We start from the raw sequence: 17,225 nt of genomic DNA on the forward strand, positions 1-17,225 counted from the left end.
CAGTCCCTAAAATTTCTAGATCCGTTAGCCCCTTTTTCCGTCGTTTCTTCCAGACCCAGTTGCACCCATTAGAGCCTAGTCATCACTCCAAATCACCAGTTTTCAAACTTCTACCGTACACTTTTCGAGAAAAAGATATGCACAAGCAGAGATCTTCTCAAAATAGACAATAGTTTATTATCATATACAACTGGCTGCGGCTCCTGCTTGCCCCGCCAGAGTGCAAACTGGAAGTCACTGTAGGAGCAAACTACATAATGAACGGCGATATCCCAGCAGGGGAAAAGTAAACCATTTTGCGCTTGCGCGAGTCTCACAGGCTGTATGAGTGTATTATAGGCAACGGGGATCTTAGGACAATCCTGAGATGATACAACATTAGCTCCACACTGGGAGCCTATCAGTACACTATTTCTCATAGTCATTATGTAAGAAACTTATTTATCCATTAATAACTTTATTTATATGTATCCAAGTATAACACGTGGGATTATTTAATTTTCTTTATTCCCTGATTATCATGTTATTATTATTATTATTATGACTCATTTCATTAACTGCTTGATTACATAGGCTTGTTAATGGGTGTCCAAAATCTTACACCTGGTGTCTATTGTTAGGTTGGTATACCACAACCATATTGAGGGTTGTTGAGTTGTTTCTTTGTGGCCTGTGGGCTTTTTTGATGGTTTTTAACAATTTCGTGTTGGTTGTATATGCTAATAAAATATTGTCTATTTTGAGAAGATCCCAGCTTGTGCATATATTTTTATCTTCTCTTACTCATCTCCTATTTATATTCATAGGGTTGATCTCTCATTATCTTTTTTGTGGTGCCCGCCTCTCTATTTGTCATGTGTTGTCGCACATACACAATTTAACATATGGGCCAGGTGACTGAACTGAAGGATGTGTGTTGCATATAGATAAAGATTATACATTGAATAGATAGGAAACTGCTTGTTAAGGATCAAAGGAAATGTCTCATATGCATTAGCATAGCTATTGTCCTTCCCAGGAGCACATTCCTTTCATCCTCACATATTGGCTGCACACTTAGGCACCGAAAAAAAATATAGAATAGGGGAATTTCTATAAATCTGATTGTGATGAGACATATATTTTTAGCGGCAGGGCTAATTGGGGAACAACATTCATATTTTTTCATATCTGTGAGCCCTGCCGACAAGCTGTAAATCAACAGTGAAAAGATAACTGATGGCAGCTGGGTCATGTTTGGTCTCTAAGTAAAGATAAAATCCCGATGGAAAATATGGCGTCAATCTCCAACTTCTGCTATTTTCTGGCGAGGAGTTATCGCATAAGTTGGGGATTTCATAAAATCATGAAGGGCTGAGACCAGCTCACAACCCAGCCCATGTGAGGTCATCACGGGGGAGTATGTGGGTGGGACTCAGGGAGCTGATAAAAGATCAAGCCGAATAATGATCTGGGTTCGTGCTGAGAGATACATTTTTTGTGTATGCAGGAAACCCGTTCACAAAATGGCCAATCGAAGCACTCTCCTTCGACTAAACTGAATCATCTCTGCGATTGGTATAATAAGTTCTTCTGTTAATCCCTTTTATTTTCTGTGACTGTATATGCTGCATTGTTTTGTCACCCTTGTAAAATATTTTGTATATTTTTTCATAAACACTGCCTCCCTTTGGATTAAATATAAAATGTAATAGTTCTTTTCTTTAGTTCTGTAATCGTGCCTCAACCCGAAGCCATACGCTACCTGAAACGCAGTCCAATTGGCCATAAAACAATTGGTGGTGGCAGCTAATAATCTTTCTGGGGTTGTCATGGAGTTAGCAGTGATCATACGGTGGTATATACACATATTCTATGCGTTGGAATCCAGAGGTGTATATTCGTGATATGTTAGTGATGAGTGAGCATGCTCGCCACATGCTCGGCACTCGGCGAGTATTTCCGGGTTGCTCGGGCAGGAGCTTGGGTCCCCGCATTGCATGTTTGGCGCTCTTTAGAGAGCCAATAAACATGTAGGGATTGCCTGCCATGCACTGTAATGCCGTATCCATGTTGGTTGTGGCATTACAGTGATTGGCTGGGCGCATAGCATCATAGGGTCTATATAAGACCTGGTGCCCCTATGCTCTTCACAGTCTAACCCGGAAACAGGCAGAGTAGGGAGTAATGCTGCTGAGCTAGGGACAGAATTGGCTGTGTAATAGTTAGATATAGGTATTCAACATCAAGATATATATCCATCTGAACTAACAGTCCTTCTGAGGACTAATCCAGCTGCATATATTCAGTGGTGAAGGTGATAGCAGGAGTAAGGCAGGCAGGATTTGTGGCAGTGTATACAGCACAAGATGGTCCATTGCACGTTCTGTCTTCTCTTGCTGTTACAGATATACGTAGACAGATCCCCAGACATCAGGGGCCAGGGCTAATTTTTTTTTATTTAAATCCTGATTATTTGCTTAAAAAGCAATCCAGAGTACACCATTTTACTGCTCCATTTGCTTGTTAGCACTGCAGAATACAGACAGATCTTTTCCATCATATGGGACGTGATCCCATATTACAGCGATAAAAATCCAGAAATTTGTAGTGAATGTAGAAAATATTGTCCTCCATTTAGAGTTGTTAGCAGTGTGTCAGTGAAGCTACTCACACGTGTTCGCTTTCAAGAATAGTAAACTACAAGCCCTCTATTTAAAACCGTGGGTGTCCGTCAGACATATCACATATAACTGCGGTACAAATCCAGCCATTTGTAGTGAATGTGGAAAATATTGTCCTCCATTTAGAGTTTGTAGTAGTGTGTCAGTGTACAACATTTTACTGCTACATTTTCTTGTTCGCAGAAAACAGCCAGATTTTTAAAATTTTATTCACATTACTGTATTGAGGAAGCAGAGAAACTTTTTTCAATGATCAGACGTGATCCATATGACTGCCGTAATAATACAGACATTTGGAGCATGCCAATTATTCCACTGAATTTAAAGTCAGCCAGCTGTGTTTTGTTGAACCAATTGAAACTTGGTCTCTGACAAATACCATACTATTAGGCGACTGCCTGAAACCGTAGCAATCAGACGTGATCCCATATTACTGCTGTAGTAATACAGAAATTTTTGGGAATTAGTCACATATTACACTGCATTTAAAGTGTGCCGGGTGTATGTTTTTCCAAACTATTGACACTTGGTTGCTGACAAATACTATACTATTAGGCGACTGCCTGAAACTGTGGTCATCAGACGTGATCCCATATGACTGCTTTAATAATCCAGCAATGTTTGTGACCTTGTCAAGTATTACACTCCATTTAAAGTATTGACGTTGTGGGTTCAAACATATTCACAGTTGGTCGCTGACAAATAGCATATCTGTGAACAATATTGTCAGAGTATCACGCCACTTTTACGAACTGACAATAAAAAAAAACATACAAAAACAAGCTAAAATGGAAAAAAATGTTAAGATATCTTCTTTCCAGGGTGATGACTTGTATATAAAGAAAGCAATACTTAAAAAAAAAGTTATGAACTGCGGAAGACATTTATGCGACCAGAATTAACTCATCAGGAGCTGATGATACCACCTAGCACCTGTCCCTATTGTAAATGCATGTAACAGCATTATCGATGGGGAATAGATAGAATAGATTTTAAAATTTTTTGGGCAGCACCAGCAGCACGCAGTAAGACGCAATAATAACTGGCTGTATCGGTGTAATACGCTATCCATACTGCAATACCTCACCCGCAAACGAGTTTCAGATAAGACAGTTAATATTCTAGAATATAGAATCTATTAGAATTGTCCTTCCCATTATTAAGGAGTGGGTCTCCTATACTGTTATTGCATACGCAGCAATTTCAAGACCTGCCAAAAATTAGGACGCACTACAATGCACATTTGAAGAAGCCTAAAAAAAATAAATAAAAGCACAGTAGGATCTTTCTTTAGTATAAAAACCAGACTCGCCAATGTAACCTCAATGCAATCATATTGTTCAGCTCCGGCACCTCCTCCTCCTCCTGTTTGGCCTCCATCTCAGAAATGACCACATCAGTCACAAGCACTGCAGCACTGCCTTGGCCAAGCGGCAACAGGCTGTGCTGAAGCTAATATGCTTAATGCTTAGGTGACAAACCGCACACCGCTGCAGAGTTGTTGGAAGCTGTAACACAGCAGCCAGATCTGTGGCTCTCACCACTGAACATACAGCCAGGCATGGTCATGTGTGACCATGGCTGGAACCTGGTGGTGGAGAAATGATAAATACGGTTTTCCTGTATGCCAGTCCTTTCGTCCGACCTAATTAATATGGCTGTGGTGAAATACAACTCTCTCCAAAAAGCAGCCCTGGCTAAGAAAAGTCTGTGTGAAGGTTCCCGGACACTCTACGGCTGTTTTTTTTACTGTGGATTGGACGTGCTTATGCATGTTATTTCTCAAACCACATTGCAGATCAGGCCATTAAAAAATTCAAGGCGCAAAGAAAGATCTTTGTTTGTCAAAACACCACCGAGAAGTGTGAGCTGATGTTGACGGGTTGCCATTGCTTATGCAACAAGCTGCATTAGAGTACTTCCTGGGAGAAATGACAGTCTGAGTAGATACAGTTTCCCTCTATGCCAGTCCTTTCACCGAGCTAAAGAATATGGCTGTGGGGAAATACAACTCACACCGAGAAGCAGTGTCAGTCTGAAGAACATTGGGCCCACCAGAGGATTTGACTCTGAGGGCCCAACTTTCTCCCCCGCTCAAGAGCCCTATAGCAGCTGCAAGGTTTGCACTATGAACTCTCCTGAAGGAGAAGCCAGGACCCACCGGAAGATTCTCCGGTTCTCCCGTCCAACCCTGCTGAGAAGCAGCCTTGGCTAAGAAAAGTGTGTGTGAAGGTTCCTGGACACTCTATGGATGCTTTTTTACTGTGGAGGAAACCCACGCAAACACGAGGAGAACATGCAAAACCATTGCAGATGTTGTCCTTGGTGGGACTTGAACCCAGGGCCCCAGCGCTGCAAGGCTTCAGTGCTAACCACCGAGCCACTGTGCTGCCCTTTCTGTTCTCCCTATGATATCTAAAATACTGGAAAAACTTGCACCTACTCCCACTCAGTATCTTCAGCTCCTTTGTGAGAAACTAATGTATTTGGGCAGAGACTCAGTCTACCAAATAAAATTCCTCAGAAGGAAATTGTGGTTGACTTTGCTACTGGTGCATGGGGCACTGCTAATACCATTGTGTCGTGCCATAGTTCACTGGAAATATTCCAATCTGGTAGGAGCCAAGCAGATTCCCACAGAAAAGTATCAGCAGCACGCTAAGGAGATGGTGGCCTCTATCATCAACATGACCTGCAAGGTTTGCACTATGAACTCTACTGAAGGAGAAGCCAAGGCCCACCGGAGGAGTCTCCGGTTCTCTAGTGGGCCCATCCAACCCTGCTTAGAAGCCGTCCTGTCTAAGAAAAGTCTGTCGGAAGGTTCCCGAACACTCTATGGATGCTTTTTTACTGTGGACTCACTGGACTGGCTCGAGCAATCTATAATATTGCAATCTATAAGATCCCTTTACTGGCTCCCCATTGCCCAGAGACTCCAGTCCAAAACCGTAACCATGACATGTAAAGCCATCCACAACCTGTCTCCTCCATATATCTGTGACCTAGTTTCCCGATACATACCTGCATGCAACCTCCAATCCTCACAAGATCTCCTTTTCTACTCTCTACTCCCCTCTTATCTCCTCTTCCCACAATCACATACAAGATTTCTCCCGTGCATCCCCCTACTCTTGAACTCTGTACTCCAACATATCAGACTCTCACCTACTGCCTAAACCTTTAACCACTTCGCGTCAGAGCCTGTTTTTGCCTTCGTGACCAGGCCAATTTTTTCAATTCTGACCACTGTCACGTTATGAAGAAATTACTCTGGAACACTTCAACGGATTCCCCAGATTCTGAGATTGTTTTTTCGTGACATATTGTACTTCATGATAGTGGTAAAATTTATTCGATATCACTTGCGTTTATTTGTGAAAAAATCAGAAATTTGGCGAAAATTTTGAAAATTTTGCAATTTTCAAACTTTGAATTTTCATGCCCTTAAATCAGAGAGATATGTCAAACAAAATAGTTAATAAATAACATTTCCCACATGTCTACTTTACATCAGCACAATTTTGGAACCAAATTTTTTTTTGTTAGGAAGCTCTAAGGGTTAAAAGTTGACCAGCGATTTCTCATTTTTCCAAAAAAATTTACAAAAACATTTTTTTAGGGACCACATCTTATTTGAAGTGACTTTGAGGGGCCTTTATGACAGAAAATACCCAAAAATGACACCATTCTAAAAACTGAACCCCTCAAGGTGCTCAAAACCACATTCAAGAAGTTTATTAACCCTTAAGGTGTTTCACGGGAATTTTTGGAATGTGGAAGAAAACAATGAAAATGTAACTTTTTTTCACAAAAATGTTATTTTACACCCAATTTTTTTATTTTCACAAGGGTAACAGGAGAAAATGGACTACACAGTTTGTAGTGCAGTTGCTCATGAGCGCGCTGATACCCAATATGTGAGGGAAAACCACTGTTTGGGCGGACTGCAGGGTTCGGAAGGGAAGGAGCGCCATTAGACTTTTTGAATGTAAAATTTGTTTGAATAATTAGCGGACGCTATGTTGCGTTTGGAGAGCTCCTGATGTGCCTATACAGTGGAAACCCCCCACAAGTGACACCATTTTGGAAACTAGACCCCTTAGGGAACTTATCTAGATGTGTGGTGAGCACCTTGAACCCCAAGGTGCTTCACAGAAGTTTATAATATTGAGCTGTAAAAATAACATTTTCACATTTTTCCCACAAAAACGTTTTTCATCCCTTAATTTTGCATTATCATAAGGGTAATAGGAGAAATTGCACCATGAAATTTGCTGTGCAATTTATCCTGAGTTTGCCGATACCCCATATATGGGGGAAAACCACTATTTGAGTACACTGCAGGGTTTGGAAGGGAAGGCGCGCCATTTGACTTTTTGAATGTAAAATTTGTTTGAATAATTAGCGGACGCCATGTCGCATTTGGGGAGCCCCTAATGTGCCTAAACAGTGGAAACCCCCCACAAGTGACACCATTTTGGAAACTAGACCCCTTAGGGAACTTATCTAGATGTGTGGTGAGCACCTTGCACCTCCAGGTGCTTCACAAAAGTTTATAATATTGAGCCGTAAAAATAAAATTTTCACATTTTTCCCACAAAAAATGTTTTTCATCCCCTAATTTTGCATTATCATAAGGATAACAGGAGAAATTGCACCACGAAATTTGTTGCGCAATTTCTCCTGAGTACGCCGATACCTCATATGTGGGTGAAAACCACTGCTTTGGTGTACGGCAGGGTTCGGAAGGGAAAGGAGCGCTATGTTGGCTGGGATAGGTTGCAGACACCATGTCACATTTGAAGAGTCGCTGACATGCCGAAACAGCAGAAACCCCCACAAGTGACCCCATTTTGTAAACTACACCTCTCAAGGAATTCATACAGGGAAGTAGTGAGTATTTTTTAATTTTTAAATTTATACCATTGGGCAGTGAAGAAAACATAATTATATTTTTACCACAAAAAAATGTTTTACCCTCAGATTTTACATTTTCACAGAGGGCAATGGGTAAAAATGGTGCCGAAATGTGTCACACAATTTCTTCTAAATGTGGCAATACCCCATATGTGGCTGTGTCGTACCGCTTAGCCATATGGCGATATCTGGGAGGGACGGAGCGCCATTTGACAATTGGAAAACAAATTATTGTAGAATAGGCATTTGGATTTGGGAGCACAAAATTTTCTGAATTTCTTTTGGGGGGCAAGGGCCATTTCGCTTTTCCAGAGCCTTTCTGCTACCAGTAACTTGGAAGTCCCTTATATTTTTAACAGATAACGGACCTGAGTGGGGACTAGCTTTTTTTGAGGACTGAGTTGAAGCTTTTATTGGGAACATTTTATATATTGTTTATCCGGCGCTCTATGCTGAGCACTTACATCGTGGTTTCCATCTAAATTTCCAAGTGATGTAATTGAGATGAAACCCCTGCGGGATCCATTCACTGTAATGAGGCAGCAGAGTTACTCTGGACTCCGTCTGGCCTCTGTTTAGCGGTGTCCTTTTTTTCAGAAGTGCACAAAACTGTGGCCAACCGCACTTTTATGCACGCCTAAAAAAACTGACACCGTGGGATCACAGGCCAGACGGCATCCACAGTGGCCTATATCTGCCTCATTACAGGGAATCTTCTGTCGTGGGTTCCGTCTGATTCACGTATTTCAGAGATTTACACGGAAACTCTGGTGTAAGTGCTCAGCGCAGAGCGCAGGATAAATGTGAGCAGAGCCTTACTGTGATCTTCGGGGGACATAATAAACAAATCAGTAGCAGGTGAAGAATTGGTTTTATTTATTTTTTACGCTGTTCCTCGTGCGGTATAAGTGATGAGATTACTTTATTCTTCGGGTTGGTGCGATTACAGAGATACCAGATTTATATCGGGTTTTTATGACTGACAGCTGTCACACACTAAAAGATGCTTTTTTTGCAAAATCTAGTTTTTGCATCGCCATATTTTGAGAGCTATAATTTTTCCATATTTCGGCTGACAGAGTCATGTGATGGCTTGTTTTTTGCGGGACGAGTTGACATTTTTATTGGTACCATTTTTGGGTACGTGACATTTTTTGATGGCTTTCTATTCCGTTTTTTGGGAGGTAAAATTAACAAAAACCAACAATTCAGGAATTGTTTTTTTGAGGGTTTTTTTTATGCCGTTCTGCGTGTGGTAAAAGTGATAAGGCAGCATTATTCTTCGGGTCAGTACGTTTACAGCGATACTACACTTACCGTATATTTTTTTGATGTTTTGGCGCTTTTACACAATAAAACAATTTTATAGAAAAAATATTTTTTTTGCATCGCTTTATTCTGAGAGTTATAAATTTTTTATTTTTCGGTTGATGGAGCTGTATTGCAGCTTTTTTTTTGCAGAACAAGATGACATTTTCAGCAGTACCATTTTTATTTCCATTTTGCTTTTTGATCGCATTTTTTTCCACTTTTTGTTTGGCGATATGATGAAAAAGTATAGTTTTTTGCTCCGTTTTTTATTTATTTTTATTACTGTGTGCACAGAAGGAGTTATTTAGTGTGACAGTTTTATAGTTCGGGTTTTTTCGGACGCGGCAATACCAAATATGTGTACTTTTTTTGTTTTTGCAGAAATATACGGATTTATTAGTTTAATATTTTATTTATTTATTTTTTATTTATTTTGTGATTTTTTTTTAACAGTTTGAAAACATTTTTTAGACTTTTTTTTTAACATTTTTACTTAGTCCCTGTATGGGACATTAATTTTTATTTTTCTAATCACTGTTCTCATGCAATGCAATAGACATGTATTGCATTGCATGAGAGCTTTGCTGACAGTTTCACACTGTCTGTCTACTGCTAGGCTTCAGCTGCAGGCTGAGTCTAGCAGGACACCGTACATGGCAGACCCGGAGGCGGTCATGTGACCTCCGGCTGCCATGACAACGGCAGGTCCTGTCAGACATCAGGGGGCCGTCAGAGAGGTAAGTGGACAACCCCCTCTCCTCTCACTATCTTCTAAATGCCATGATCACTATAGATCACGGCATATAGAAGATAGCAAAGGGTTAACATCATTGGGACCTGATCCAATCAGGTCCCGATGATGTCCCCTGTCAGTGCTGTCGCTCTGCACTGCACCCGCAGCGCTTGCAGGACCCTGGGGGCCCAGGCAGCCCCGATGTTTATGTACAGTGGGCGGTCGGGAAGCGGTTAAAAGGAAGCTGAAGACCCACCTCTTCCGACATGCCCACAACCTGCAGTAACCCTCTCTCCACCACAGCACGACCAGCTGTATCCTCACGTATTGTATCCTTATTCCTCACCTATCCCTTCTAAACTGTGCACCCTCATGGGCAGGGTCCTCTCTTTTCTTGTACCAGTCAGTGACCTCTTTTCACATATAAAGCACCATGGAATAAATGATATAATAATAAATAATAATAATCATACATCTTGTACTCTGGGTCAATTGATGGCACTTTCCTGGTGTCTGACCCTAAATTAATGTGTTTTCACAGCTTTTGGTCCCATTTGAAGGTGTTGTGTATGCGTTTGGTTTTTGCCCCCATTGAATTCAATGGCATTCGGCAAGGTTCGGCAAATATTCGACAATTACATTGGTGAATATTGCAAAAACTGAGATCGTAATCCGAAAGGAATATTGAAGTATTCACTCGTCTCTAATCAGAAACATCCTTAAAAAAATTATGTGGGCATGGCATAATGGTCACCCTGGTGATATGGTATTGGAGGATGCGGAGAAAGAAGAGGAAGAGGAGGGCAACATAAAATAGAACAATTCCTGAAGCGCATACCCATGTCTGGGTGTGAAGGGGTGCATGGGAATAGACCCCCAAAAAATAACCACTGGATTTGAGTTTATGTTTGATGCTATCATCTGGTGGTGTTGAGAAGTCTGGCCCAATCCAGCCCTTGTTCATTTTGATAAGTCACCTGTCAGCATTTTCAGTTGACAGGCAGATGCGCCTATCAGTTATATCAGTTATAATGCCCCTGGCGGCACTAAAAACCATGTCTGGCAAAACACTAGCAGCCAGGACCTCCAAAAGAGACAGTTCATGACATGTCTCCAGCTTGGATACCCAGCAGTTGTAAGGCACAGAGAGGAATCATGGAGGACTCTGGTATGGTTGCCAAGGTAGTCCTTCAGCATCTTCCAAAACTTTTCCCTGCTTGTCAGAGTAGCTTGTGTATCAGGGCCTGGGTGCTTGGAGGGTCTGAGAAAACTGTCCCAGACCTTTGACAGAGTTCCCCTGCCTCTGCCGCATCTTGTTTGTGTCTCCCATGCTTGTACTCCTTGGTTGTCCAATGAACTATCTGTGACCTCTGCTGCCAGCATTGTCATTGAATTTTTTTTTGTTATTATTCTTCAAAAAGAGCCTGAACTTAATATCTCCAAAAATGAACTCATTCGGTTTCCTCCCTCTACTAACTAGTGTTGAACGACCCCTGTAGTGTTCAAGCTCGGTTCGGTTCGTCGAACACCCGTATGTTCGCCGAACTATTCGTCGAACAGTTCGTCGAGCACCGTCGAACACCGTTAAAACTCTTTCCTCCGTGTCGCCGGGTTTGTGCCAGAGCCGCGGTGGACCCTGACGGCCAGCCCCCCTCTCCCAATACTGGTGCCTGTCCGCTGGTGGGTCGAGCAAGCCCCCCTGTGGTGGAGGCAGGTCTAATCTTTTTAATTTAAATTGTCTCTCTAATTTGAATGAGTACACGTTAAATCCTTTTACAAGGATCTATTGAAGGGCAAGTCTCATGCCAGCAGCCGCGGTAATTCCAGCTCCAGTAGCGTCCACTAAAGCTGCTGCAGTTAAAAAGCTTTTATAAGGATCGAGCTTGGCGGTCCACCGCAAGGCGTCCTACCGCCAGTCCCAGCCCCTGTGCCTTGGGGTGCCTCCCCGATGCTCTTCACTGAGTGTCCCAGGGGCCCGAACCATTTCCTTTGAAAAAATTAAGTGTCCAAACTACAGGTGGTGTAGCTTGCTTAACAGCTGGGATAATCCGCTGACTAGCAGACACTGCTACTAGGCACAAAGTATTTCCTGGGCTAGATGCAATTAAAAATTTGTAATTAGATACTCTCGTTGGATGCTGAGAAAGCATTCCATAGAGTCTTCTGGCACGCCATATATTATTCTCTTAAAAAGCTTGGGGTAGGGGTCTAGGGGACCCTTTTATAGGCAAAATCATGGCCCTGTATCGCAAAACGTCACCTAGGCTGAAGATAAATGGAACATTTTCATCCCCTTTCATAATCACCAATGGGACAAGGCAGGGATGTCCTCTGTCCCCTCTCTCATACATCCTGGTGGCGGAGCACCTGCTCTCATCAATTCGCCATAACCCCAATATTAGGTGGATTGAGGTGGGAGGCACCGAGTACAAGTGCTCTGCATTTGCTGATAATGTCCTAGTATATATCACTCAATCACATATATCCATCCCTACTGTTATGGCTGAAATAGATCACTTTGTTACATGGTCAAATTTTAAAATCAATGCAGCGAAGTCTGAGGCCCTCGTTGTCTCCCTCCCCAAATCCATACAGGATTCCATCCAGTCCAACTTTCCCTTTGCCTGGCCCTCACAGGGTATCAAATACTTAGGAATTCGTAATCATAGAGACCTCTCCCATCTATGTTATCTTAATTTTGGGCCCTTTATTGAACAACTCCATACAGACCACGGTTGGCAAGTTAGAACTGTAAGATTCACTATGTGAACCACTGGTGTTTTGTGGAAAAGCACATGTACACTGTGTTCCAAATTATTATGCAAAAAGTGTTTAGGAGTGATAAGGTAAGAATTTTTTTGCTTGTCAGTTAAACTCATTGATGGTGATGTGTGTCAGGGCTCTTTATATCACTGTAAGCAATTGCAGACACCTGTGCTAATTAGTTTGGCAGGTGTGTCCAATGTAAGGCAAGACTGCTTATGAAGGCTGTCCCACATTATTAAGCAGCCTACATTTTCTGACAAAATGGGAATTAAAAAGGATGTGTCGGCTGCTGAGAAGCAACAAATTGTGGAGTGTTTAGGTCAAGGCATGACTACAATCAACAGTACCAAGACACTTCATCCTGATCAACGCAGAATCAAGAAGTATGTAGCTGATTCACAGTACACACGTGTGCGTGCTAATAAGGGAAAATTAAGGACTCTTTCCTACAGTCAATTACGTCAGGTTAAAAGAGCAGCGGCAAAAAAGCCTTGTCATAGCAGCAGACAAGTTTTTGAAGCTGCTGGTGCCTCCAACGTCCCCCGAGCAACAAGATGCAGGGTCCTTCAGAGGTTTGCACCTGTGCGTAAGCCATCCTGTCGACCTCCTCTATCCACTGTACACAAGCAGAAACGGCTCCAGTGGGCCAAACAATACATGAAGACTGACTTCAAAACTGTTTTGTTCACTGATGAGTGCCGTGCAACGCTCGATGGTCCAGATGGATGGAATGGAGGATGGCTGGTTGATGGACACCCCATGCAAACACGGCTACGGCACCAACAAGGAGAAGGTGGAGTAATGTTTTGGGCTGGAATCATGGGGAGAGAGAATGTCGGCCCCTTTAGGATCCCTGAAGGGGTAAAGATGAACGCCATAATGTATGTGGAGTTTCTCAAACAGCACTTCCTGCCATGGTTCAAGAAGAAGAACCGTGTATTCCGCAGCAAGATCATTTTCATGCATGATAATGCACCGTCTCATGCTGCACATAACACATCGGCATCTCTGGCTGATATGGGCATAAAAGGGGACAAACTTATGGTGTGACCCACATGCTCCCCTGATCTCAACCCCATTGAGAACCTCTGGAGCATCATCAAAAGGAGTGTCTATGATGGCGGGAGGCAGTTCACATCTAAGCAACAGCTCTGGGAGGGTATTCTGTCCTCATGCAAAACAATTGAAGCAGAAACCATCCAAAACCTGACAAATTCAATGGAGGAGAGAGTTCAGAAGCTTCTTTCGAACAAGGGGTCCTATGTGCAAATGTAACATCACCTAGAATAAAGTTTTGAGTTAGAAAACAGTTTGATTTCAGTTTCTAATGAACTGCTAATGCTTATAATTTCAAAAATGACCATTTTTTTGTTCTTTATTAAAATGAAAAGGTTGATCGAAGAGTGTGGGGGATCTAAGAGTGTGGCAACCCAGTAGTCAGGATTATTTCGAATTCTGACAATCTGAGGGTCATGTTGCAGGTAGTGCAGCTAGAAGGCACTCATGTGTCTTGCGCATCTAGGAGCCCCAAAATTATTTTCTGGGCTAGAAGCAGCTAAAAATTATTATTAATTTGAAAGCTGGTGGAGCTTAGTATAGATGGCCTAATAGAATCAGTACTGCAAACTGCTTCAAGGCCCAAATTATTTTCCAGCCAAGATACAGATAAACATGATTAGTAATTTTAAATCTGGTGGAGTTTAGTATAGACGGACTAATACAATCAGTACTGCAAACTGCTACAAGGCCCAAATTATTTTCCAGCCAAGATACAGATAAACATGATTAGTCATTTTAAATCTGGTGGAGTTTAGTATAGATGGCCTAATAGAATCAGTACTGCACAATGCTACAAGGCCCAAACTATTTTTAAGCCAAGATACAGATAAACATGATTAGTAATTTGAAAGCTTAAAACGGATGGTGAGGTGATTTTAACAAATCATCCAGCTTTTACTCTCCCCAGGATGACACAGGGGTAGAAAAGTCCTTTCGGATCCATGATTTGTTCATCTTTATTAACGTGAGTCTGTCTACATTATCAGTGGAGAGCCGCGTGCGCTTATCTGTCAGCACACCACCAGCAGCGCTGAACACACGTTCAGACAGAACGCTGGCTGCGGGGCATGACAAGATCTCCAAGGCGTAAGTGGCGAGCTCCGGCCATTTATCCAGATTGGAAGCCCAAAAAGAGCAAGGGTCCAGTGACACAGGCATGGCTTCAATGTTTACTTGGAGATACTCCTGTACCATCGTCTCTAGGCGTTGACTATGTGTCAGACTACTTGTCTCCAGTGGTCTTGCAAAGGATGGGCTAAAAAAGTGGTGAAATGATTCTGCAAAATTGATGTTACCTGTAGATACTGTGTTTCTGTTACGTTTTGAGTGCTGAACACTCGACGGTCCCGCGGTTGGCAAGTTGGAACTGTGAGATTCACTACGTGCACCACTGGTGTTTTGTGGAAAAGCACATGTAAGATTCTGCAACAGTCTCTGATGATACTCCTGCATGCGTGCATCCCTTTCTATGGCAGGAATAATTTCTGCAAATTTACTTTTGTACCAGGAATCTAACAGTGTGGCCACCCAGTAGTCAGAATTATATCTAATTCTCACAATTCGAGGGTCATGTTGCAGGTAGTGCAGCAAGAAGGCACTCATGTGTCTTGCGCATCCAGGAGCACCAAGTCCCTGTTGTGTTGGTAGCGAGGTAACAATCAAGCTTCCTTCCTCTGCCCTCTCCCCTCAACCTCGCACAACAGAAATGTGATCAAGGTCTCCCTCATCTGATGAGTCTTCCATCAGTTCGTCCTCCACTTCTTCCTGGGCTCCTGCACCTTCCTCACTAGTTTGGCTGCTACCATGCGCCCTGTTAAAACCATCTCCTCCACCCTCACATGCCTGCCGCCTTGGTGCTGCCGACCGTCTGGACCTTGCAGATGTTAGCCCTTCTGCATACAACTCCTCCTCCTCTACTTCCTCCACCTGCTCTTGTACCACCACCTGACTCCGAATTCTGTTTAACATTTGCTCCAGCATGTAAATCACCGGAATAGTCATGCTGATAATAGCATCGTCAGCACTAAACATCTTCGTCGCCATTTCAAAACTGTGCAGAAGGGTGCATAGGTCCCTGATCTGAGACCACTCCTCCAGCATGATTTGCCCCACCTCTGGATCTCGTTGGCCCAGGCTATACGTCAGAACGTATTGCACCAGGGCTTGTCGGTGCTGCCACAGTCGCTGCAACATGTGCAGAGTTGAATTCCACCGGGTAGGCACATCGCATTTTAGCCGGTGAAGTGGCAGGCCCAACGACTTCTGTAGAGATGTAGGTCGCTGAGCTGCGGGATGCGAACGGCGGAAGTGAGCACACAGCGACCGTGCCCTCTGCAGAAGGCCATCTAGTCCGGGATAGTGGGCTAAAAATTGCTGGACAACCTGGTTCAACACGTGAGCCATACAAGGCACGTGTGTGACATTGCCCCGGCGAAGGGCCGCACCCAGGTTTGCAGCATTGTCACACACAGCCTTCCCTGGTTTCAGGTCCAGTGGAGACAACCATTCATGAAACTGGTTCTCCAGAGCTGACCACAACTCCTCAGCTGTGTGACTCACATTTCCCAGACATTTCAAAGTAAAAACCGCCTGATGACGTTGAGCCCTGCTGCCAGCATAGTAAGGAGGTGTGCAGGATCCCTTCAGCGCAGTTAGAAAGCTTGTGGCATGACCAGACAGGCTTTGGGTGCAGGTGGAGGACCGAGAGGAGGTTGAGGAGGCAGAAGCAGTGGAGGAACTTCGAGATAAAGAGGATTGACGCGCAACTCGTGGGGACGGCAAGACTTGCACAGCAGCCCCTTGTCCTGCTGTCACCATAGTTACCCAGTGCCCAGTCAGCGACATGTAACGCTCCTGTCCATGCCTACTCGTCCAAGTGTCTGTGGTGAAATGCACCCTGTCACACACAGAGTTTCTCAAAGAAGCGGTGATGTTGTGTGCGACATTCTGGTGGAGCACAGGCACACCTTTCTTTGAGAAGTAGTGCCGACTGGGCATCTGGTACTGGGGCACTGCGACGAACATATGGTCTCTAAAATACTCTGTGTCCACCAGGCGGAAAGGCAGCATTTCTGTAGCCAAGAGCTTGCAGATGATGAAATTCAACCTCTTAGCTTTCTCATGGCTAGGAGGAAATGGTCTTTTACTTGTACACATCTGAGTGACCGAGGGCTGGCTGTTGTGCTTAGACGGGGTTGAGAAGGGTGTCCCTGGCAAACTGCCGGTCTGTGAGGAAGATGCAGGCGGACATGTTAGGTTGCCTTGATCCAAAGGTGGTGCTATCGATGTCGGACAGCGCTGAACACCCGCTGGTGTTTCCACCTCCAAAGAAAATGATTACCTGCCAATTACGCTGGCTGTTGCGGGTAAAGAGGTGGCAGGTCTGCGTCCCAAAACAGGTGTGACTGCTGTCCCCCCAATCACAGAGGATGAAGAGGCCGCGGATGCACAAGATGTGGCAGACGGTGGTTGGCCCGGCCGGCCAGGCCGCATTGTAGCACAGTGAGCTTCCCTCTGCAACTTATGCTTCATATCCATGTGCCGGTTCATGCATGAAGTACTCAAACTATGTATTTTTTGGCCTCTACTTAGTTTTTGCTGACAAATGTTACAGATAACACGAGTTGGGTCATCCTTATCGATCTGAAAAAATGCCCAGGCTATGCAAGGCTTAGCACCCATGTGACCTGAAGTGCCACCACGACTTGTGGTCAGAGCCAGAGTTGTGTTTGAGGATTCAGTTGTTGACGTGCTTCCAGTACTACGTCTCTGTCCAG

The sequence above is a fragment of the Phyllobates terribilis genome, unplaced genomic scaffold (assembly GCF_046119375.1).
Source record: "Phyllobates terribilis strain yellow unplaced genomic scaffold, ASM4611937v1 Scaffold_4__5_contigs__length_816908805, whole genome shotgun sequence".
Lineage (NCBI taxonomy): Eukaryota > Metazoa > Chordata > Amphibia > Anura > Dendrobatidae > Phyllobates > Phyllobates terribilis.